General features: G+C 44.3%; 1 protein-coding gene across 1 annotated transcript in view; it reads right to left on the bottom strand.

Moving 5' to 3' along the window:
• The window catches only part of DUSP26 (dual specificity phosphatase 26), a 36,923-nt gene extending 14,767 nt beyond the window's left edge, over window positions 1–22,156 (bottom strand). Inside the window, exon 1 of the mRNA XM_072148813.1 lies at window positions 22,082–22,156. The gene's annotated coding sequence lies outside the window, so the exon portion shown is untranslated. The remainder of the gene's footprint in view (window positions 1–22,081) is intronic.
• Between the last annotated feature and the right edge of the window lie 2,359 nt (window positions 22,157–24,515).

The following is a 24,515-nucleotide window of genomic DNA, read 5'->3' as shown; positions in this document are numbered from 1 at the left end:
CCTCTTTTTTCCGCCCAAGAAGCTGACGTGGCTGAAGTAGAGTGGGCCTTCAGATTTGCAGGAACCTCTTTCCCTTGCTCCACATAGCAAGTGGAGATAGCTTATGGTCCATGCACCAAGAGTCTGTGGCCTGTAGAAAGCCTAAGACAGAACGCCTTACATCTAGAGAATGCCACAAGGATTCTCTGCTTGAAGAGGGGTTCTTGCAGAAGGATGGAAGAGTAATCTCCTGGTCCTTGTGGAATTTGGACACCACTTTGGGTGTGAAACTTGGATCTTAGGTGAGAATGATCCGGTCAGAAAGTATTCGCATGTAGGGTTCTGTAAAGGAGATTCTTTAGAGTTCAAAAGGGAGACTTGGAGAGGGTGTCTAGTACTAAGGCGAGGTCTCAGGTTGGAACCCGCTTGAGGATCTGAGGTCTGATCCTGGATGCGACCACGCTTAATCTCTTGACCCACCTGTGATCCGCAGGAGGATGGTCGAAAAAGGCGCTGAGAGCAGAAACCTGGACCTTCAGGTTGCTGGTAGATAATCAGAGTTCCAGGCCTTTCTGTAGGAAGTCCCAAAATCTGGAAAATATTGGGGTTAGCCCGAGACGGGGAATTAACCCCCAAAAAAGTCAAACCTTTTCCACATCTTATGGTATATGGCAAAGGTAACCTTTTTTCTACTTGCCTTAAGAGTAGAGACGAGAGCCCTGTAGAGGCCCAGAGATCTCAGGAATTTTGGACTTGGGATGCAGGCTGAAAGTTGACGTTTCCGCAGGTCTGGATGAAGGATGGGACCCTGGTACAGGAGATCCTTCAGTACGGGGAGAATTATCGGCTGCTGCAGTGACAAGGACGTTAGCAGGGGATACCAGATCTTCTTTGGCCAATTTGGGCAGATTAGAATCACCCTCGCCTGATTGAGAAGGACCTTCTTGAGGACCCTTGCAATCAAGGGAATAGGAGGAAAGGCATAAGAGAGAGGCTCGTTCTGTGGATGGCTGAAGGCATCCAGGTGTTCTCTGGTCTCGCTTAGGGAGATTAGTACAAGTACTAGGGTGTAGTATAGATGGCAAGAACCAATAGAAGAAAAGGGAGCCTCATAGAATATCACTATAACTCTCAACAGAAATACAATCAATAACCCAAAAAGAGAGCCGGAAGGTACCTCCGGCCCCCATCTTACATAGGACCCAAATAAGGATACATTTTTCTATCCATATTCCCGTTTGCTTCATTTACTACCACTTATTAGACATTTTGTCTCTATATTACTATTTACTTATAGGTTTTGGGGTGTCTGCAGGGGCTTATGGTTTTCGTGGTTGCCCCATTTTCCATCAGGGGCCACTTGTTTCCCCTCATTTTCTTTCCCTATTATGTGATAGAATTTTTTCTTGTATATTGTGCATTATTCTCATAATAAAATACATTATTAATTTTATTCTTGACAATATTTTTTGGCTCTCTTTTTGGGTTATTGTAGTATAGATGCATGCTAAATAGTTACGCGACCCCCCGCGGGAACCAATGCAGAAGAACAGCATAGAGTAAGGGCATAACAGCTTGTTCAGGGAAAGTGTGGGACCGCCCTTGTAAGGGCTGGGAGCAAACAAAAAGGGGATCAGGACAATAGTGTGAATAGGGCGCAATAGGTTATCACTGCACAAAACGGTCCCTACCACGGCAGAACCCGGATGAAGATGGGTGAGATCCAACCTTTTTTCTACCCTAGCACTGGTACCTCTGCACTTTCCAAATAGCCCTATCTAATGCTGCAATTGTAAATACTTTATTTTGTGTAGTACGGGGTCAGTACCCGTCTCGTCTGGTGTTTATGTCTCACTAGGTCTTGTCTGTAATTGTAACCGTGTGATTATCTGGACCGCAGTGTAACAGGTGGTCCTTTTTATTCATTTATATTAAAAGTTATATTTTATTAATGTTGGCATACTGCTAGAATTTAGTATAGATGGCACTTGGATTTTTTTTTTTTTGTGGCGAAGAGGTTGACTCGAGGCTTGCCCCAGATGCTGGTTAGCTGAAGGCAGATCTCCTGATTGAGGCAGCATTCATTTGGTAATACATCTCTCCTGATGAGGTAGTCTGCCTCCCTGTTTGGGACTCCCCCCAGATGGGTGGCTGAGATGGAGAGGATGTTTACCTCTGCTTAGGAGAATATGGTGCGGGCTAAATTGGAGAGGACAGGGGATCTTGTACCCCCCTGCCTTCCCAGATAGGATGTGGACGTGGCGATTTGCCAGTTGAACAGCATTTAACCTCAGGGCTTCCCAGAAAGCCCTTAGCTCCAGGTAATTTAAAGGTTTCTTGGATTGGGATGGAGTCCAGGAACCTTGGGTGAAGTGAGAAGGAAAGACTGCTCCCCAACCTGTACTGCCTGCGTCGGTCATGATGGTGACTCACAGAAGGCAGTGCCAAGGAACTTCCTTTTCCAGATTTTCTGTGTTTAGCCACCATTTTGGAGGACAGGATGATGACCTTCCTGTCCAGGCCCAAAGAACTCCTGTTCCAGGCCTGGAGAATCCAGCTCAGCAAGTGGCTCTGGCTCCAAGCTACCAAAGGGAGGCAGGCTGTGAGAAGGCCCAGGTTAGCAAACAGGATGGTGCCTCTGAGTCACAATCCTCATCATCAAAGGAGGAATCAATCACTAGTCTGGATCTCTTTGTGTAGCAGAGGCGACAGAAGAAACCACCTTTTCCTCAATAAAGGACTTTAGCTCATCCATAAAGGATGTCTTCTCCTCCTGCATGAAGTTCTCAATACAAGACCTGCAGATAGGCTTCTTATACGAGTCTGGTATGGAATGGAGACACATATTGCATCTTCTAGCAGTGGTCTTGCTCTTCTGAGACTTGCTAGATTTCTTGGATCTTTCCGATCCATCTTGTCTACCTTTCCCTTTAGACCCTTGATCCCTCTTTCATGCCATACAGCACCACATGAATAGGCAGGTGGAGTAGGCCTCATCAGCCATAACGTCTGGGACGGAAAGGGACCACAACATGCACACCATACACAAATAGAGGTTTAAATACCTTATCAGAGAGCCCATCCCCCATGCAGGTGGCCACCATCAGCATTCCTGAATTCCCTTCCACGTTCCGAGCAAAATCCAAGTCACTGCCGCGGACGCTGGACCAAGAAGACCCAGGGAAGGCGTGCGGGGAGAAGGCACGCCCACCAAGAATCGATCTGGAGGGTAATTTTGACCAAAGCTGGCAGAAACCCATGTAAGCATGCAACGTCCTTCCCCCACTTAGGAGGAGAGAGGGCCAGGAAGAATACTGGCAGGAGGCCTTTAACCCCTCTTCTTCCTGTCCCTACAGAGGTTAGAGGGCATCCTCCGAGTGGGCCGTCATGGAAACTAATGTTTATTAGAGGTCCCAAAAATACTAGTGGCGGCCGTGTCAGTAGGTCACTCTATAAAGCTCTGCAGGTCTCTCCTAGGTTTAGAGGATGCCCTCTGTCTATGGTGGTGTAAGAGCCGCCTCTCCTCAGGAGTAGAGGATCCCCCCTGTCTATGGTGATGGAAGAACCTCCTCTCCTCTAGGCGTAGAGGATGGCAATCTATGGTCTATGGCAATGGTAGAGCCGCTTCTCCTCTAGGTATAGAGGATGCTCCCTGTCTATGGCAATGGTAGAGCCGATTCTTCTCTAGGTTTAGAGAATGCTCCTATCTATGGTGATGGTAGAGCCACTTCTCCTCTAGGTGTAGAGGATGCCCCCTGTCTATGGAGATATTAGAACTGCCTCTACTCTAGATGTCCTCAAGAGTATGCCCCCCTCCCCCCAACTATGGCAATGGTAGAACCGCCTCTTGGTGTCTTCAAGAGGATGCCCCCCTGTCTATGGTGATGGTAGAACCACCTCTCATCGAGATGTAGAGGATGCCCCCATCTTTGGCGATGGTAGCACCAACTCTCCTTCAGGCGTAGAGGATGCCCTCTGTCTATATCATGTTCACAGGCCTAGGTATAAAAAGATCTTTGGATAGGTCCAAACCTCTTGTCGTAATATGGAAGAAAAACTTGGTCACCTCACAAAATTGTTGATATTGCAATGACTTCTTGTTTACTTTTCTTAATGTTTTTGTTCCCAAAAGTCCTAAGCTTGACAGGACTGTTCTAATATACATATTATACTTAACAATGGCTTGGAAATAGACTCATATGGTGGTTTCTTTTAGATAACTGTTTCTTTTTAGAATAAAGATGTATTTATAGGGATGGCAAAAAAGTTACCTGGGGGAGATTAATACACATTTAATGGTTAGTTTAACACATGATGTTCAGAGATATGAAAATGATGGTGTATTTTTCATGTTTTACCTTGTTAAACCCTAGCAGACAATTATGCTTGCCTGTTAATTCATACAATTCCAAAATACAATAAACTTGTCATATCTGGAAGCCAGCTCAGCAAATTGTTCTGTTTTGTGCTGAAAATGCTGCATTACTTTCTATAACCAAGGGAACAATTCGGTTTGTTTATGTAATAAAATCTCTCTATACATTTCTCAGCAAAACCCCGAGAAGAAAGGTTGTTCATATAGTGAAAAATGACATCTGTTTTTCTCTTGGCCTTCTGTTGTGTTCCGCTTAATTGTACGGTGCGAGCCTCACAGCCAGGGGCCCAGGGGCCCGTGTGACTGCGCGAGTCTACAGAGACTGCTGTACAACACTGAATTTCTTTGTCTTCATTTGTCTTATTCAGCAAAAAACCCAATATAGTATATGGGATATTGAATTTTAATATAGAATAATATACACTGAATAACCACTTTATTAGTGAACTTGGCCTAATCTTCTAAGCCGATGCTGAAGCCTCTGCCACTACTGCAAGCGAAGAGCCTAGATGGCGCGCTATGATGTCATTATCACGACTGCTGTGGGGAGACCAGGAGAGGTAAGTAGCTCATCTATTTATTTGACTGCATAAAGAAAGAAAATGAGAAAGTGGTTATAGAAAATAGGAGCAATACCAGTTGGAGGGTGGGCAATAGAAATTAGTCTCATTACCCACATAGTCCAGTTTGAGGTCTGTTTTTCATTTTTGGACCAAAATTATTTTCACATTTTAAAGTCAGGATGATTGCTTTTGGCAAATATGAGTAAGTCCTTAAAGGAAATCTACCATCATAATCAAGCCTGATAAACTTTACTTACCAACTCATAGATCCAGGCAATGTGATTATGTGAATTTTTCTAATATTTGTTATCCATGGCCGCCTCCTTTCTAAAATTAACTTTTACAATTCTGCTGATGAGCCCTGAGGGGCTACCCTAGTGCCTCTGTAATTTGGCTTTACAGACTGTTATACTGTCTCACCCTCCCCCATGCAACATCAGCACTTTTGCAGTGAGAACTTCCTGCTGCAATCTCAGTACTGAGGGAGCAGGAGGGGTGAGACAATCTGTAAAAGCCACGAAAAGATAAATCCGCCCTATATTTACCAGTTGACTCATATGCATCTTAATAATTTAGAGGTGATCTATCACAGGGCAAAGGTTTTTTTTATCAGCAAATAGAAAGCCCACAAAATATCCCAAAATAAAACGAAGTAAAAAAAAAAAAATTAAAAGAGAAAAGCTAGAAAGGTTATGTTTTATGATACGGTCCATTGTTTGCCAATGAATTGTGGTAAACGTTTTGCAATTCTACAGAATTCTCATATGGAGATGAAAGCTGAATGTTTCAGAGAGGATATACTCACCTTTACAAGGAGATGTCAGACAGCACGAAGGCTTGAAAAAGTGTAAAGATTTTTATAGCATGTTGAAAAGGGGTCGCCTAAGGCCTCTGAGCCCGCTTGTGACCACTCAAGTTCCTGCCTTGAATAGGCATTTAGGACTGCAGGGGGTTAATATACCTTGTCTTTCTCGGCTGCCAGAATTTCACAAGTTCTTTGGACTATTTTGGGCTAAGCTGGTGTGATAGTGGCACTTGGGAACAATAGTATAAGGTGGAGGGGGACCCTTGTTCCCACAGGGCCGCTATATTAGTTGTCCTCCTTTCCGAATCCAGTGACAGAAACAAACAATAAACCCAACAAAGTGATGTAATAAGTTTTATAAAACATTTTGGTAATTTTATAATGACCATATGAATACAGAATTAAGCCGAAGCTTTGTCCTCATCCCTTAAAATACAATTCCAGGTCAGGGGAATGTCTCCTCTCTGATATATACTGGTTTCCATGCAACAGTCCCGGAGAAAGTCTCAATAGTTATTTTTAAGCTGCTAATTTTCTGTTTGTTTTCCTGATTATGTTCTACGTGATCTTGATGACAATGCGTTTCACTGAAAAGAAGGATCCTTAAAAGCTGACTTATCTGTATCACACAGCCGCGCTAATCTTCCCGGTAACAGGTGCGCTCCCAAATAATAAAAGGGAGGGACACACAGTGATGGCAACCAGCCACCGATTGGGTTTAATTATAGCTAAAGCGATCCCAGATGGAGCACAACTGCAGGACAATCTTCCATCCAACTGCTATTCCTCATCACGTCGTATCTCTGTATTAGGATGGTGGAGTCGCACTGTTATTGTGCACTGAACGTCCTAAGGGTTCTGCTCATTAAAACACCTTATATCCCAGAATATGTATTTCTTATCTCCGTATTTTGCATTGTGACTTAAGGCCGGATTTGCTTTATCCACCTGGCCACCAGCGCTCCACAAAAATAAACGAGATAGAAGCTTAACCCCTTAACGCTCTGCGCCGTAGCTCTACGGCGCAGAGGTATAAGGGATGTATGAAGAGGGCTCACGGGCTGAGTCCTCTTCATACAGAGGTGGGGGTTTTTGCATAATGCATAAAACCCCCACCGCTAATAACCACGGTCGGTGCTAGCACCGATCGCGGCTATTAACCCCCCCGTTGCCGCCGGCAAAGTCGCCGGCGGCATTAAAAAGACGGCGGCGCGTGGGCGCCGCCATCTTTTTTTCGATCGCCACGCCCCCGAACGTCATCGGGGGGCGGCGATCGGTTGGCATGGTAGCCTCGTGTCTTCTTTTGACACGAGGCTATCTTGCAGCTGCAGATTCGTTACAATGAGCCAGTGGCTCATTGTAATGAATGTGCTGCAAAAATGCCATATATTGCAATACAGAAGTATTGCAGTATATGGTAGCAGCGATCTGACCATCTAGGGTTAATGTACCCTAGATGGTCTAAAAGATAGTGAAAAAAAAAAGAAAAAAAAAAGTTTAAAAAATAAAAAAAATTAATAAAATATTAAAAATTCAAATCACCCCCCTTTCCCTAGAACTGATATAAAACATAATAAACAGTACAAATCACAAACATATTAGGTATCGCCGCGTCCCAAAATGCCCGATCTATCAAAATATAAAAACGGTTACGGCCGGCGGTGACCTCCGAGGCGGGAAATGGCGCCCAGATGTCCGAAATGCGACTTTTACACCTTTTTACATAACATAAAAAATAAAATAAAAAATGATCAAAATGTCACACAGACCTCAAAATGGTAGCAATGAAAACGTCGCTTCATTTCGCAAAAAATGACCCCTCACACATTTCCGTGCGCCAAAGTATGAAAAAGTTATTAGCGTCAGAAGATGGCAAAAAATTTTTTTTCTTTTTTGTACACATTCGTTTAATTTTTGAAAATGTATTAAAACACAATAAAACCTATATAAATTTGGTATCACCGCGATCGCACCGAACCAAAGAATAAAGTAGGTGTGTTATTTGGAGCGAAGAGTGAAAGTCGTAAAAACTGAGCCCACAAGAACGTGACGGTTTTTTTTCAATTTTTCCACATTTGGAATTTTTTTTCAGCTTCGCAGTACACGGCATGTTAAAATAAATAACATTACGGGAAAGTAAAATTTGTAACGCACAAAATAAGCCCTCACACAAGTCTGTACACGGAAAAATGAAAAAGTTATGGATTTTTGAAGTTGGAGAGCGAGAAATGAGCCGAAAAACCCTCCGTCCTTAAGGGGTTAAATGTAACGTCACCCTCTTCTGGATTGGCATACTGGCACCCAAAAGCCAAGGGATTTTGAGTCATTGGGATGCTGTATGCCTAGATGCTACGCTATTGTTTTCTATGAAGAGAAGGTTTTAATAGCATTTTAGGTTTTCACTAAATGAGTTGTAGTAGAAGGGTTGGATACTTTACCTCATGTTTTTTTGTTGTTAGTGTGTGTGTTAGTGTGTGTGTTAGTGTGTGTGTTAGTGTGTGTGCGCAGGATATTAGGTAATTTACCAATATACGTATATTAATAGTTCTGCTCCTCTCTCTTGATATGTAAAGTGAAGCCTCCGGTCTTTTACTTCATCAGCCAGAGATTCCTGCCCATAAAATGGTCATGTGATTTCTATCTGTCCATGAACAATCACCCTACCAGGACAGATAGAGATCACATGACCTTCCATCTGTGGCCATTTTATGTGCAGGAATCTCTGGCTGATGAGGTAAAAGACCGGAGGATTTACTTTACATATCAGGAAAGCGGAGCAGAACTATTAATAGATGTATATTGGGTAATTACCTGATATCCTGCTGCCTTACACTTACGTTACAAAAAACATTAGATAAAAGTGGCCAACCGTTTTAGTATATCTCATTTAAGTAAGGGCAATAACGAGATGTGATTAGAGTCAGGCTCCGGCCTGGTTTGACCTGGCATAGAATTGTACCATAGCCTGCGCATTAATAGGCACAGGTTATAGGCAGCGCGCAGGTATGGGGCAGGAAGACAATTGGTCAATTTTGATACATCTGCCCAAACTATAATTTGAACTTCAATAGGACACACTTCTGAGCATGGACGTATTTTTACACTTCCTGTGAAATAGAGTATCACCCAATATGCACAATATACCTTGAAGAAAGTATCAAAAGGGTTTTTTTTTTTTTAGAAATCTGCTGGGGGTCCAGAATAGGAAAAAACTACTTTATCTCTTTTGTCTCAGGAAGGATGACAATTGGGGGTCATTTATTGTAAATCTCTTTGTTTTGGATAGTTTTTGGTCTTTTTTTCCGTCCGCTTGTTTTTATTCCTGTCAATGTTGTGTTTTGTTTGTATATTGCGTATGTGACACTTTATTATTATCCCAAAGGGAACTTAAAGTTATTTATTCTTTGGTTATCACCCTCACTTTTTCCTTGTGTTAAAGGACATCTACCAGCAGGATGCAGGATTGTAATCCAAGCTCACTGGCATACTGGTATGAGTTCCCTCTGGCAGGATCCTCTGTTCTTTAAGCTTATTAAGCTCCTGTTTTTACAAAATTGTAAATATTATGTAAATGATCCTGATGGGCTCCAGGCTCCATTGACATCTATGGAGCTGAGAGCCCCTCATGCTCATTTGCATAATTTTTAAGACCTTTATTTCATACAAACAAGAGCTCAAGAAGAGCAGATCCTGCCAGAGGGGACAAACATGAATATGTAAGTGTACTTGGTTAACAATCCTTCATCCTGGTGGTAAATGTTCTTTAAAGGTTATTCCCCCCCCCCCCCCCCCCCAAGATCTCTTTTTGAGATATGTCACAAATGTCTCAAAAAATGTTGCCCAAAATGTCTCAAGTCAATTCTTTCGATTTTCTAAGTTTAACTTAAGTATAGTTTAGTCTGGAGATTTTTGCACCAAACAGACAGTTTGAAATGATAAAAGTCATTTGTGACATTTAGCACCTCTGGAGTAGAAGATAAATTTGTCTTACTGACAAAAAAACATATGTCCGGCGGACATTTCAAAATGTCCACAAAAAAGGCACAAAAATTACAATGCACCAAAATTTTTTAAAAAAATACAGAAAAAAAAAAAAATCTATAACTCATAGGTGTAACTATCATTGTAGTAGCTGATAAGGAGCCTAAGGTGTCAGGATGATGTATCTGCGCCACAATTTTGCATCTTTTCCTATACACAAATCCTTGTTTTGTCTCACAACTACACTTACTTTTCCTGTGCTTCTAGGTTCCTAACACTTTTTTGGCCCATAATTAGACCAACATAAAGCGAGTCCACCAAGTTCTATTTCCCCTTCATGAATGTGGAGTCATTTCAGACAATTTTCGGTCGTACAACAATTTACTAAGCCCTTGTGCCACAATCTAAACTCCCAGTCTAATAAACCACACAATTGGTGCACCATACAAACCCTTTGACACTATTAATGCACGCCCCAATGGCTTATTATGCAATTTGTTTTAGTGCCCAAAAAAACCCCAAGAGCTTTTTCCCACCACTCAGAAATTAGTGTCTTTTTGGCGTAAAAAAGGGCAAAAAAAAAAAAAAGGTAATGTGTTTTTTTGGGTGATTTTTTAGTGCCAATACTCACAAGGGCTTTTCCTTCCACTCAGAAACAGTGGCTTTAACATAGAACCACTGCTAGTGCATCACAGTGTGAAGCCAGATTTATAACTTTTTTAAATTAATAAAAAAAATAAATAAATAAATTGCAAAGTCACCCACCCCTGGTGTATTTGCTTATGATTATTTTTTGAAAAAAAAATCTGACACTGCAGAGAAATTTATTAAAGACGGAGCTCCAAAGGCAGTCAAATATTGCAAGGAGCCGCCCAATGATTAAAAAAAATACCCAATGACTTGTATGGGGCAGCATCCAGTTTGATATAAAAAAAGGGACAAGAAACTCCTGTGTATACAAGTCCTATGCAAAGCACAGATATGGGTGCACCAGTCATGAGGAGAGTTGAGCCTCTTGAGTCAGGCACCACCCACCTGCAAGAATTATTATTAGGGGCGCAGTCACCTGCTGCATAGCAGCACCTGACACTTAAAGGGAACCTGTCACCAGGAGTCCTTTTTTTGTTTCCTACCCCCATGTCCCCATAGAGAATAGTGTACACATTGCCAAAACAAAAGTGGCTTTTTCTGAAAAAAAAAAAAAAGATAAGTTAGATGAAACTTTATTATTCTGTATGCAGGGCTGTGTCCCTAGTCCCAAGGGAATGGCCAGTGAGGTGTGGAATCCCCACCTTCAGGAAACAGCTCTGTCATGCATTGATTTCATGCATTTAATTTAAAACAAAAAAACTCCCATGTCCCCTTTATTTCCCCCCATTGCTTCCCCCCTCAGGACGTCATATTTGTCTGCCCCACTTCCCACTGGCCAATCCCATGGGACTAGGGACACAGCTCTGCATACAGAAAGGTTAACTTTCATCTAACTTTTATTTAAAATAAAAAAAAAACTCTTTGGCAATGTGTACACTATTCTTTATGGGGACATGGGGGGAGCTATAAAACGAACTCCTGATGACAGGTGCCCTTTAAAAATAATGGGGCATTTTTATCACATCTCTTATTCCTAAAAATTGGCAAACAAGTTGTGATTTTTGCGCAATTCCCAGCTCAGGAATTGTGACTGTACACTGCCTATAGCCTGCTCGTCATGAGGGGCAGAATATGCCGCTATTCTATGCCAGATCAGATCTCGTCAAAGCTTTCTGATAGACCTGGCGAGTGCCAAGGGGCTGGACCAGCATCAATTATCGCCAACGTATGATAAATGTGCCCCAATGTGTTTTCACACCCAATGTCAGCATGGAGAACCCACTTACTAAAAAATAACCTGATGTATTACTACTGAATGGGGTTAGAGGAGGCAGCAGAGTTTGGCTTCACCCCTGAGCGCAGACATGACATAACTTCATAGAACAAGCTCAGTCTTTGCTATTTATAAGAGCTGCTCCATCTACATGTGACTAGGAGGACGCAGCGTGTCCACATATGTCCTAGGAGACCTGCATGTGGATAGTACGGGGTGGACAATGAGCACTTACCTGCTCGTGATGGAGGCTAGCAGTGTGTCCTGGTGTGCGGGGTTAACATGTAGCCTGTTTTTTTCTGTGACTTAATTATAATCCCTCTCCTGCCACCCCGCTCAGCTGCACTTAGAAACCGCTCGGTAAACATCTATTTTAAGCCCTGACAAGTGCGGAGCAGGGAAGGGAGAGAGAAGGGAGGGAGACAGTCAGACATGACTATATAATGATATATAAGAATGTTTACATCATTTCCACGCTCGCCTTCTCCCGCGCTCACTCTCATCGATGCGGCTCTATTTTATTAGCAATGTGCAAATTATGTGTAAATGAGGTCTTTTTGTTGTGTGCGGATGGACGGAGAATATTTAGTCATTTGTGGCTTTATTTTATGTTTTTTTTTCCTTTACTCTTTTTCTCGTGGGCGCCAGTTTAGTTTTTCGAATGAAAAGAAAATGTCCACCTGTCTAATCCGCAGCCTGGTATTAGAAAAGCGAGATAAATAAATGGGAGCCATCATCTTAGCTGTCTGCCAGATAATAACACGGGGGAGGAAATGGGCTTAATTTGGAGGAACGAAAAAAAAAAATAAAATAAAATGAACATTTATGAAAATGTGTCTAATGGTGCACGTAGCAACAAGTGAGGTTCATGCACATTCAGGCGGATTGATGAACAGTGTATAAAGGAAAAAATGCCTTTGTTACCCATACCAGCCAATCACGGCACAACCTACATTATTTAAATGGAAATTGTCAAACTTTACGCCATTAACCCCGTCAGGAGCGACACAGGGTTTTTTCGCTCATTTCTCACTCTCCACCTTCAAAAATCCATAACTTTTTCAATCACCTTCTTTATATTTTGAGACGCAGTGATACCTATTGTGTCTGATTTTTTATGTTTATTACGTTTTAGATTTTAGGAATATGGGGGCGATATTAACTTTTTTAAAATTTTAAAAACTTTTTTTCTTACTACTTTTTAGACCCTCTAGGGTACATTAACGCTAGATGGCCTGAACATTCATACCATACCTGCATGTGGAGTTTTGTGCATTGACCCTTTAAAATCCTTTGTTTGCATGCCTGGGTGAAGATGCTTATCATCTATCTCCTATAATCTGTCTATTTACTATCTATACAGTGGTGGACGAAAGTATTGTCACTCCTGCAATTCTGTCCGATAATACTCAGTTTTTTCCAAAAAATGATTGCAATCAGAAATTGTTTGGTATTAATATCTTCATTTAATTTGTCTTCTATGGAAAACCACAAATTGGATATAATTCCACACCAAACATAAAAAGGGGGTGGCCAAAAGTATTGGCACTGTTTGAAAAATCATGTGATGCTTCACTAATTTGTGTAATTAGCAGCACCTGTAACTTACCTGTGGCACCGAACAGGTGGTGGCAATAACTAAATCACACTTGCAGCCAGTTGAAATGGATTATAGTTGACTCAACCTCTGTCCTGTGTCCACCACATTGGTCTTCTTTCTTATCTCCATGCTCAAAGAACTGTCTGAGGACTTGAGAATCAAAATTGTGTGGAAGAATGAGCAATCTCCAAAGACCTGAATGTTTCTGTGTCTACCGTGCACAGTGTTATCAAGAAGTGTAAAGCCCATGCCACTGTGACACCTCCCTAGATGTGGACGGAAAAGAAACATTGACGAGATATTTCAACGCAAGTTTGTGCGGATGGTGGTTAAAGAACCTCGACTATTATCCAAACAAGTTCAAGAAGTCCGAGGGTACAACAGTGTCAACCCATGCTATCCGTCTGTGTCCTAATAAAAAGGGACTGTATAATAAGATACCCAGGAAGACCCCACTTCTTACACAGAAACGTAAAAAAGCCAGGCTGGAGTTTTCCAGAACTTACCTGAGAAAGCCTAAAACTTTTGGGAGAATGTTCTCTGGTCAGATTACACAAAAGTAGAGCTTTTTGGTAAGAGGCATCAACAGAGTTTACAGGAAAAAAATAAATAAATATCAGCCTTCAAAGAAAAGAACATGGTCCCTACAGTCAAACATGGCGGAGGTTCCCTGATGTTTTGGGGTTGCGTTGCTGCCTCTGGAACTGGACTACTTGACCGTGTGCATGGCATTATGAAGTCCAAAGACTACCAACATATTTTGCAGCATGATGTAGGGCTCAGCATGAGAAAGCTGGGTCTCCCTCAGAGGTCATGGGACTTCCAGCAGGACAATGACCCAAAACACCCTTCAAAACGGTTTGAAAGAAAGCACTGGAGACTTGTAAAGTGGCCAGCAATGAGTCCAGAACTGAATCCTATAGAACACCTGTGGAGAGATCTCACAATTGCAGTTTGGGGAAGCGCCTTCAAATCTCAGGGACCTTGAGCAGTTTGCCAAACAATGGTTTTCAGGATTCCTCTGGACCACCACGGGAGGTGGTACTAGCCGACACCTGGGACAGGAATCTAAGTGGCACCTTGTCTCCACCAAAGCCCGCCGCAAAGCGGGATGGTCTTGCTACGGCAGGGTACCTCCAGGTCGTTCCACAGGTGTGAGTAACCCATGGTGGCAGTTAAGGTCAAGGTACCATGGCAGACAGTATCGTCGTCAGCTCCAGGCACATGGTCAGGGCAGGCGGCAGAGATGCAAGGTCAAGTCCAATCCTGGGTCAGCAACAGGAGGTCCAGGCAGATGGGAACGGGAACACAGGCACACAGGACCTCAAAGGAACATCACTGGGGAGCTTTCTCTAAGGCGTAGGCACATAGAACTGGCAGGGAAGACAGGAAGGGGCTGTGAATTTATAAAGAAGGGCATCTGGCCAGCCCCAATTATCGGTGTGCTGGCCCTTTAAATCTGACAGAGCTGGCGGGGATGCGCGCAGGGAGCAGCCGCTGGATCCCAGTGAGGCGAGTCTTGCGGCAGCCTGCACGGAGGTACACGAGTGTGCCTGCACCCAGAGACAAGGGTCGTAGGGGCACCCATGACTGTATGACCCTTGACCCCTATTCGGCCTCCCCCTCTTCTTGGCGTGAAGGAATCTCTGAAGAACAGAATGGTCTAGAATGTTGTCTTCTGGCTCCCAAGACCTCTCCTCTGGCCCAAACACCTTCAAGTCAACAAGAAAGAATGGCTTCCTGCTGACTGACTTCATGTCCAGGACCTCTTTCACCTCATAGACATCAGAGGAGTCCACCTCAGGAGCTGGTGGTGGTACTTGCTTAGAGAAGCAGTTCAGGATGACACGCTTCAAAAGGGAGACATGTAAGGAGGAGTTGGGGATGCGCTTGGTGGGAGGAAGGCGCAGCTAATAGGCCCAGATAGCGAGGATCAAGCTTGTAGCTGGGCGTATCTTGAAGCATATCTTGAGCCGGAAATATCTTGAAGACAGCCACACTTTATCACCCGGGGTGAAGACTGGAGGAGACCTGCGTCTCTTGTAGGCCTGGGTCTTGGTGCGGGTGGAGGCTCGAAGTAGAGATTGCCGTGTTTGCTACCAGATGGATCTGAGGTCCTGAATCAATTCATCCACGGCAGGAACTTCAGAAGGAACTGACATAGGAAGAGGTGGGTGTGGATGTCTTCCGAAGACAACAAAGATGGGAGCGGCATCGGCAGTTTCAGAGTCCAGAGAATTATATGAAAATTCTGCCAAAGGTAAGAGGGTAGCCCAATCGTCCTGACAAGCAGAGACAAAGTGCTGTAGATAGCAGCCCAGAGTCTGGTTGACCCTCTCCACTTGTCCGTTAGACTGCGGATGATAGGCAGAAGAGAAGTCCAGCTTAACTTGCAGTTGTCTGCACAACGAACCACAGAACTTCATCTCAGACTGAGGGGTCCAGTTTGTTTCAATGTTTTGAGGAAGCCCATGAAGCCTAAAGATGGGAAGAAAGAACAAGCTGGCAAGATGTGGAGCCGACATCTTGGAGAACCTAATCATTACCACCCAGATGACTATTACCGGAGGAAGATGGGAGATCCATAATGGGAGGTCCATGGTTATGCGAGTCCACGGGCAAATGGGTAAAGGCAACAGCAGGAGTAGACCTGCTCCTGGGGACCAGCAAGAGGGACCCACAAGCCTGTTGAGGATTGAGACTCTGGGCGGTCTGGAGGTACAGGAGATTCTTGTGGTCAGTGTAGATATAGGCCAAATGATGAGCTCCTTCCAGAAGCTCCAAAGCTAGCTTTATGGCCAGAAATTCCTGATCACCAATTGAATAATTTGTCTCTGCGGCGGAGAAGGTTTTAGAGAAGAAGCTGCAGGTAAGGGTTTGACCTTTGGGCCCTTTCTGGGTGAGAACTGCTCCAGCACCAACGGATGAGGCATCGACCTCTAGCAGGAACGGTCTCTCAGTATCGGGCCGGGTGAGAACTGGAGCAGAGGCAAAAGCAGACTTCAGCTTAGAGAAAGCTGCTTCAGCCGTCGGAGGACAGAGTCTCGGATTGGCGTTCTTCTTGGTTAGCGACACAATAGGAGATACAAGAGGAAAAATGTGAAATAAATTGCCGGTGATAATTGGCGGAGCCCAGAAATCTCTGTATTGCACGTAGACCCACTGGGTGAGGTCACTGAAGCACGGCAGGATCCATCTGTAGCCCTGTCAGAAATAATGTATCCCTGGAATGGAAGGCTACTTTGATGAAACTGGCATTTCTCGAGCTACAAGCGATTGTCCCTTAAGTGACGAAGACCTTGCCGGACGTGGACCTGACGAGACTGCAGGTCAGGAGAAAACACCAGAATAAATCGGCCAAGTAGACAACGAAACAAGCGTAGAGAGTCCTGCAAGATATCGTTGACAAATTCCTGGAACACTGCTGGTGCATTGCAAAGGGCATTACAAGACACTCAAAATGTCCGTCGCGAGTATTGAAGGCCGTCTTTCACTCATCGCCTTCATGGATGCAGATGGGGTTATATGCCCCCCCGCAGATCCAGTTTAGTGAAAACCTTAGCACCCCAAATTCAATCGAAAAGTTCAGCGATGAGAGGCAATGGGTAAAGGTTTTTCACTGTGACTTTATTGATGCATGGACGGAGGGAACCATCCTTCTTGGCCACAAAGAAGAGTTCAGCACCGGCAGGGGAAGACGACTTGCCGATGAATCCCTTCTGCAAATTCTCTTTAATATAGGCCGACATAGCCGCAGTTTCAGGCACAAATAACGGGTACACCTGACCTCGTGGAGGAGATATACCCGGCAGCAGATCAATGGGGCAGCCATAGGGACGGTGTGGTGGCAGAATCTCTGCTTGCTTGTCAGAGAAAACATCCGCAAAGTCCTTATAAGAAGCGGGTAGACCTGTCAGCTTCTTGGAGGAGTCTGGTGACGACATGGTGCGAACCGGATGGAGAGCCATGAGACTCTGCTCCCCAATGAAGGATTTCCCCAGTCTGCCAGTCAAGCACTTGAGCATGTTACTGCTACCACAGGAGACCCAAAAGCACTGAAGACGTAGACCGAGATGCACATAAAATGACAGTCTCTCCTTGTGCAAGCCCCAATTTGCAGAGACAAAGGCTCCGTATGGTAGTGGACTGGGTCATGGAGAATCTGTCCACTGACAGGAGAAACAACCAACAGCTTCTCTAGGCGAACCACAGGAAAGTGATGCTGGGAGACTAGAGTCCTTGTGACTTGAACTGGGTTGCTAGTTCCAAAACTGAGAAGGACATGGACATTCAGACGAGGGGAAGCCTTGCTCTCACCTAGGGGTGCGTCTCCCAAGACGCCGTAGATGGACTGAACAAGCTTCAAGTGCTCCGGACTTGTACAATAAAGACAGAGATTGTCCTGTCTTCGGCTGGACTGCTCAAGGTCTGCAGCTGTTCCAGACGTTGCTCCTCATAATGCTCAGCAAAGCTGATATCAATCCAAGTGGCCATAGAGACGAGACCACTCAGCGTAGACAGCAAGTCAGGTGCGGACAGGGAGTCTTTAACTTGTTCCAAAAGTCCCTTTTTAAAGGTTGCAATCAGAGGCCAGAATATGGAACCAAACCGCATAGTCACCAACGGATAAATCCCCTTGATGGAGGTTCAGTAGTGTGGACTCTGTAGCTGAAGACGCCAGGGCAGGTTCCTCGAAGACAGACTGGAATTCAACGAGGAACGTGGAGATAGGAGCCATGACTGGATCGTTCCTATCCCAGAGGGGAGTAGCCCATGCCAGGGTTACCTTAGCCCGCTCTGTGGTGAACTGTATAGGCATGAGTTCGATATATAGAGAGCAGTAATGAAGCCCTTGCATAACTTGGCCTCACCGTCATATTTGGAGGGCATGGATAAACGCAGCCTGGGTTCAGCAGGAGACAATCCAGTCGTAGTAATGGGAGGTACCGCAGGTACTGGATGCTGTTGCTGAGTAGCCAACAGTTGCTGCAGGGTGGTGACTTGTCCGAGTTGCTGTCCTTGGGCGGCAATCTGTTGAGACTGCTGGACCATGAAGGTTGTAAGATCAGCCAGTTCTGGAAGATCTACTGTCAGGATTCGGGATCAGTGGATCCTCAGGACCACCGCGGGTGGTGGTACTAGTCAACACCTCGGACCGGAAGTGGCAGCCGGTCTTCACCAGAATCCGCCGCAAAGCGGGATGGTCTTGCTGTGGCAGGGTACCACCAATTGTTCCACAGGTGCGACTAGCCCACAGTGGCAGCGGAGGTCGAGGTACCTTAGCGGAAGACAGTTTCATGGTCAGGTCCAGGAACAGGGTCAAGTCTAATCTGGGGTCAGCAACAGGAGATCCAGGCAGATGGGAATGGGAACTCACAGGAACACTGGACACGGGAACACACAGGAATATCGCTGGGGAGCTTTCTCTAAGTCATAGACACATAGAACCAGGGAGAACAGGGAGGGGCTGGGAATTCATAAAGAAGGGCATCTGGCCAGCGCTGGCCCTTTAAATCTGACAGAGCCAGAGCGCACGTGCCCTATGCGGCAGGGTCGCGTGCAGGGAGCCGCTGTATCCCGGCGAAATGAGTCAAGCGTCGAGCGCAGCGGCCCGCACGGAGGGACAAGGGTCGCAGCGGCATCCGTGACAATGGTGTAAAATTCCAGCAGAGCATTGTAAAATACTCATTGATGGTTACCAGAAGCGGTTGTTTACAGTTATTTTGTCTAAAGGTTGTGCTACCAAGTATTAGGCTGAGGTTGCCAATACTTTTGTCCGGCCCATTTTTGGAGTTGTGTGTAAAATGATCAAAGATTTCCCTTATGTTTCATTCCCTTTTGTGTCTTTTCCTTGCAAGCAAAATAAATGAAGATATTTGTATCAAAGAATTTGTGATTGCAAACATTTTCTGGAAGAAAACGAGTATTAGCTGACAGAACTACAGGGGTGCCAATACTTTTGGCTGTATATCTTTCTATTATCTACCCATTTGTCAATCAATCTTCTGTCTTCTATCATCTAGCTATCTATATATTATCTACTGCATAGTTCTACGTCAATAAAATCTTTCATATTTATCTTCTATCCTCTGTCTATCTCCTATAACATTCTCATACAGTCCCATATTACAGATTGCCTCTCCATACTACTGCTTGTAACCTACAAAGTATTATTAATGTGCAGGGATAACTGAAAATTTTAAGTTGTATTTTGGGGCTCAACTTTAAAAATTTACCCAGTGTCTCACTTTGTCTAAAACTGGCCTGAGCTCATGCAGATATTATTTCTTCGCTTTCATTAGTATAATGGATTAATGGAACATACTGGATTTCTCAGCAATCAAAATGTGACACGGCCATAGATTTTGTGCTTTTGCAGTACACACAATCGCTCACTAGATGTCACTGTGGTGGTTCATACATATCCATCACAAAGGATTCCAGTTTGCTTGTTTTACTGTTAGTCTTAAACTATAAATGTGCGATTTTACTCAATGTGTGAAATTATTAATATTAATCATAAATATTATTAGCAATATGATTTTATTATGCACAGGACTTATGAGAGCAAGGTGTACCCTATCTAAAGTATGAAGTCAAAAGGTACATGGATCACTTTTGTTCTCACAGATTTTTATAGGGTCCATGTTAAAAATCCTCCATAGGTACATTATTAGTCTACTACAGTCTGTGGATGTTACAGGTACAGGCAATACTGACCCAAAAGACAACAGTTTATGCGGCCCGGTCCTTAAAGGGGTTTGCCCATGAAATTATTTGCCAGCAGAATCTCAGGAGGCACTCAGTTACCTTTGCTGTGTGACCACGGTCCAGCCTTCAGCTATCCAGGTAGTGCCTCTCCTAGTGTTTCTGACCTGCAGACTAAGCTCTAAGGAGGTCTGTGACCTGCACCTGTGGGCTATACAGAAACCCAGGACCGAAGCCCGGATGGAGTAGGAGTCCCACTACCAGCCTACCCCTACTCCATAATAAGCAGGCCCAGTACGGACATTACAAAGGTGTCTATGCTAACTAGGCCAACATAGACCACACAGACTTCTCCTGCTTAGTATATGTCTGCATTAACCCTTGGGTTACTGCAGACAAATCCAAGGCTTTTACCATGTACCTTTTATCTGCCTGTAGGGCAGATAGCGGTTCTCCCAAAAGACACCTCTCACAGTAGTTAGGTACAGGTACCGGCAAAGTAATAGTGATAGAAATTAAACCCTAAATTTGGACCAGGTTGAACATAAGAGATTAACACTAGAAAATAATCAAGTCAGGTACATGTGAGACAGTCAGTATACAGGACTGCAGAAACCTTTGAAGGAACTTGCACACTATTTTGCTCAGACACCTTCCTTTGAGGGAAATGTGCCGTATAGAACTCCATTCACACGTCAGTATATAATGGCTGTGAGCTAGCCACAAAAAACAGCAGCGAGCTCATGGCTTCTTTAGACGTGCATTATGCGTGCATAGACGCTATGCAAATACAGTGCAAACTGGACTACTTGCCGTTTGTCTATGTAGTGTACAGGGGGCGCCAGATTCATGAATGGTGGCGCACGTTCTATATGAATCTGGCGCCCCTGCACCAGTTTTTTTTGGTGCCCTTTGTTTATGCTGCAGAATTGTGGCGCATGGTCTGACTAAGGGTGATAACAGACGTGGCGCTTTGTCTGCGCTTGCAAACGCAAACAAAGCCGCGCCCACCGGGGGCTCAAAACACTACAAAACACCGGCAGCTCATTCCCGATCGCAGGCGCTTCCATAGAAACGCAGATGCAATCGGGCCGCGGCCCGCCCTGGTGGGCCCCGGCTTTGTCTGCGTTTGTCTGGGTGCAAAATCTGGTGGGAGCTATATACAGCCACCTCGCCCCCAGTAACACATCTATATACCTACCTTTACTCCTACCAGACATGCAGTCCCATGTAACATACACCTCAGCCCGCACCAGACACTCAATCCCATGTTACATACATCTCAGCCACAACAGCCACACAGACCCATGTAACAAACACCTCAGCCCACACCAGACACGCAGTCCCATGTAACATACACCTCAGCCTGCACCAGACACACAGTCCCATGTAACAAACACCTCAGCCCGCACCAGACACACAGTCCCATGTAACATACACCTCAGCATGCACCAGACACACAGTCCCATGTAACATACACCTCAGCATGCACCAGACACGCAGCCCCATGTAACATACACCTCAGCCACAACAGCCACACAGACCCATGTAACATATACCTCAACCCGCACTAGACATGCAGTCCCATGTAACATACACCTGAGGGCGCATTCACACGTTGCGTTTTGGTTGCGTTTTCATTACGTTTGAAACGCACTACAACAGCTGATGAGAGGTAATTTGCCTAATTACATTACCGTTTACGTTTGTTAATGCAATGTTAACACATGTGTTTTACGATGCGTTTTGTAAACAGAAATGCTAACAGTGATGTAATTAGGCAAATCACCTCTCCTCCAAACGCAATGAAAACGCAGGTCAAAACGCAATGTGTGAACGTGCCCTCAGCATGCACCAGACACGCAGCCCCATGTAACATACACCTCAGCATCAACAGCCACACAGACCCATGTAACATATACCTCAGCCCGCACTAGACATGCAGTCCCATGTAACATACACCTCAGCTCCAACGAGACAAGCAGTCCCGTGTAACATACACCTCAGCCCGCACCAGACACTCAATCCCATGTTACATACACCTCAGCCACAACAGCCACACAGACCCATGTAACATACACCTCAGCCCGCACCAGCCACACAGACCCATGTAACATACACCTCAGTCCCCTCCAGCCATACAGTCCCATGTAACATACACTTCAGTCCCCACCAGCCATGCAGTCACATGTATACAGCCACTTACCTGTAAGTTCTCTCTTCTGCACGTGTAGTTTGTCAAACTCCTCTACTTCCAGCACTGAGAGGAGTCTTCCCTTCCCGTGACATCACAGTTTATCCATTATAGGCTCTAGGGGTAGTAAGGGCTGTCTGGGGATGTGCCTGTGTGGGAATTGGCTGGGCATAGAATGGTCTAGACCAGTAGTGTTGGGTGTTGGGTGCTGCAGGAGGTGGCCTAATCCTAATGAAAATATTTTTAGAGAAGATGAACCAAATATGATATGACCTTTTTATTAAAAAAAAAAATCATTGTTTTTCCAGAGACAAATGGGTTTGGACTGGTTTGATTTGGATCTAAATCGAATCAGTTGAAAAATTTGTTGAATCAAAAGGAATAATTTGCTTATCTTGATTCATAAGTATATAATAGCACAAAACATCAGAGCAGCTTTTGGTGTGAGCTATGAAGGTAAGTGCACATCCGAACTGTACGAGGAGCAGTATGTGATATGAATGTATTGACTTTCCTATAGATTTCTATCCTATGTACACAGATGGGACATTGCTATAGGGAAATAATCTGATATCAGAGTCTCCCGGCAGCTCTGATCTGGGGTTACATAAAGCTGAAGTGATGTAGACATTTTCCCACATTAATATAAACGCCCCAAGAGTGACAATGCTTATTTTGGCATCAGCTTGACGGGGGTAGGTGTTCTCCAGAGAGCAGTACAGATAAAGCCTTGTGCATTCCAGTAAAAAACATCATCCATTATTTTATATATTTAGCTTCTTGTTTTCATTGCAAGCAAATAAAGAGAACATAAAAGCAAATAAGATCTGTAACAGTGGTAACTTTTTTGCAGACCTATCTGTAGTCAATACAAAGCCATCAGCTTAATGGGCTTCTATGCATCTTATAGGGATCTTACTGTAGCTGCCTCCTATTATTTATTGTTAGTGCCTTCTTATGTATCTCACAGCCAGGGCCTTTCTTCTTTAGGTGTATTTAGTACAAACTGCACTAAATGCAGTATGCCTGTGTATGGTGCAGGGGGCGCCAGATCCAGGATTTCTGGCACATGTTCTGCATGAATGTTACGCCCCCTGCACTGCCCCCACCGAGTGCAGTAACTTTTTTTTTGGGTGCACCTTTAACATAGGGCGTGCGACACACTTCTGTCAGACTTTGCATGTTAAATCTGGTGCACGGTCCGATTGAGCACTGGAATGCCCCCTAATTTGTGTTGCATGGTGCGTAGTGCAGCTCCGCCACAAAAGAGTCACTTTGTTCATCACTAAATACAGGTCAGATAATGGAAATATTGTAATATAAATGTATACATACAGAACAATCTATCTATTTATACAGATGTTAGATGTACTTTAAAGGAAACCTACCACCACGGATCTACCTATTAAGGTAGATCGGGTGGTAGGTGTCTCTATTGTACGTGAGTATAGCCATTTTAAGTGGTAATCCTCACGTCCCCTGTATTTTAAAAAAAACTTTTATTGGTCTAATATGCACATTTTTAAAAGAGACTACTAGGGCGTGGAGTAGCTGGAGCTGAGGCTACATGGCGTGGCTGCTCCACGCCCCAGTAGCCTCCTGCATTCTGCCTACACTAACCTCTTCAGCGTGCAGATCCTGGTGATCCATCTGCGAACCTGCAGCTACTGCGCATGCGCAGAACCCAGCTTCGCTGACGAGTGTGTGCAGCTACCAGGAGCTGGGCTCCGAAGAGGTCAGGGAAGGCGGAACGCAAAAGACTACTGGGGCGTGGAGTAGCCACACCATGTAGCCTCAGCTCTGGCTACTCCACACCCAAGTAGCCTATTCTGAAAATTTGCATATTGGCCCAATAAAAGTTTTAAAAAGATACAGGGTACACTAGAGGCACCTACCACCCGATTTACCTTAATAGGTAGATCCGTGGTGGTAGGTTTTCTTTAAATCCCTTCAAACTCCAATGGTGGTCCTACATAGCAATTATGTATTCCTCTGTTCACATTGATACAGGGAAGAAGTCATTCAGTTGTACATTATTTTACTAGCTATACATTCATTCTTTAATGTCAAAAACCTAAACTGACCAAGGTTTTGCCAGAAAGGTTCAACTTTCCAGTACAGGGCAGGAGAACAATGAGATTCTTTATATCTCTGAGATTATTGGTGACATTAGGCTAATGCTGAAAAAGATGCACCGGACTATGACAAGCCATATCAGAGGGAGGCAATGTGCACAAAGGACAAGGTGAGCTTGTAATGTAAGGGTTAAATATTTTTGCATCATGTGAACATATGTTTTGATGTAGTAGCAGCAGGCTTTATTTTGTTACACCTATCTCTACCCTACACACATAGGAAAACAATGAGCGTACCAGGAGTAGGAGGGTTAATCCTCTACTGGCGCATATCATCTCTATAAATACCTTCATCCCATTCTCACAAGAGA

This window comes from Engystomops pustulosus, chromosome 4 (genome assembly GCF_040894005.1).
Source record: "Engystomops pustulosus chromosome 4, aEngPut4.maternal, whole genome shotgun sequence".
Classification (NCBI taxonomy): Eukaryota; Metazoa; Chordata; class Amphibia; order Anura; family Leptodactylidae; genus Engystomops; species Engystomops pustulosus.
Note: the sequence above shows the minus strand (reverse complement) of the source record. Positions and strands in the feature narration are given on the sequence as shown.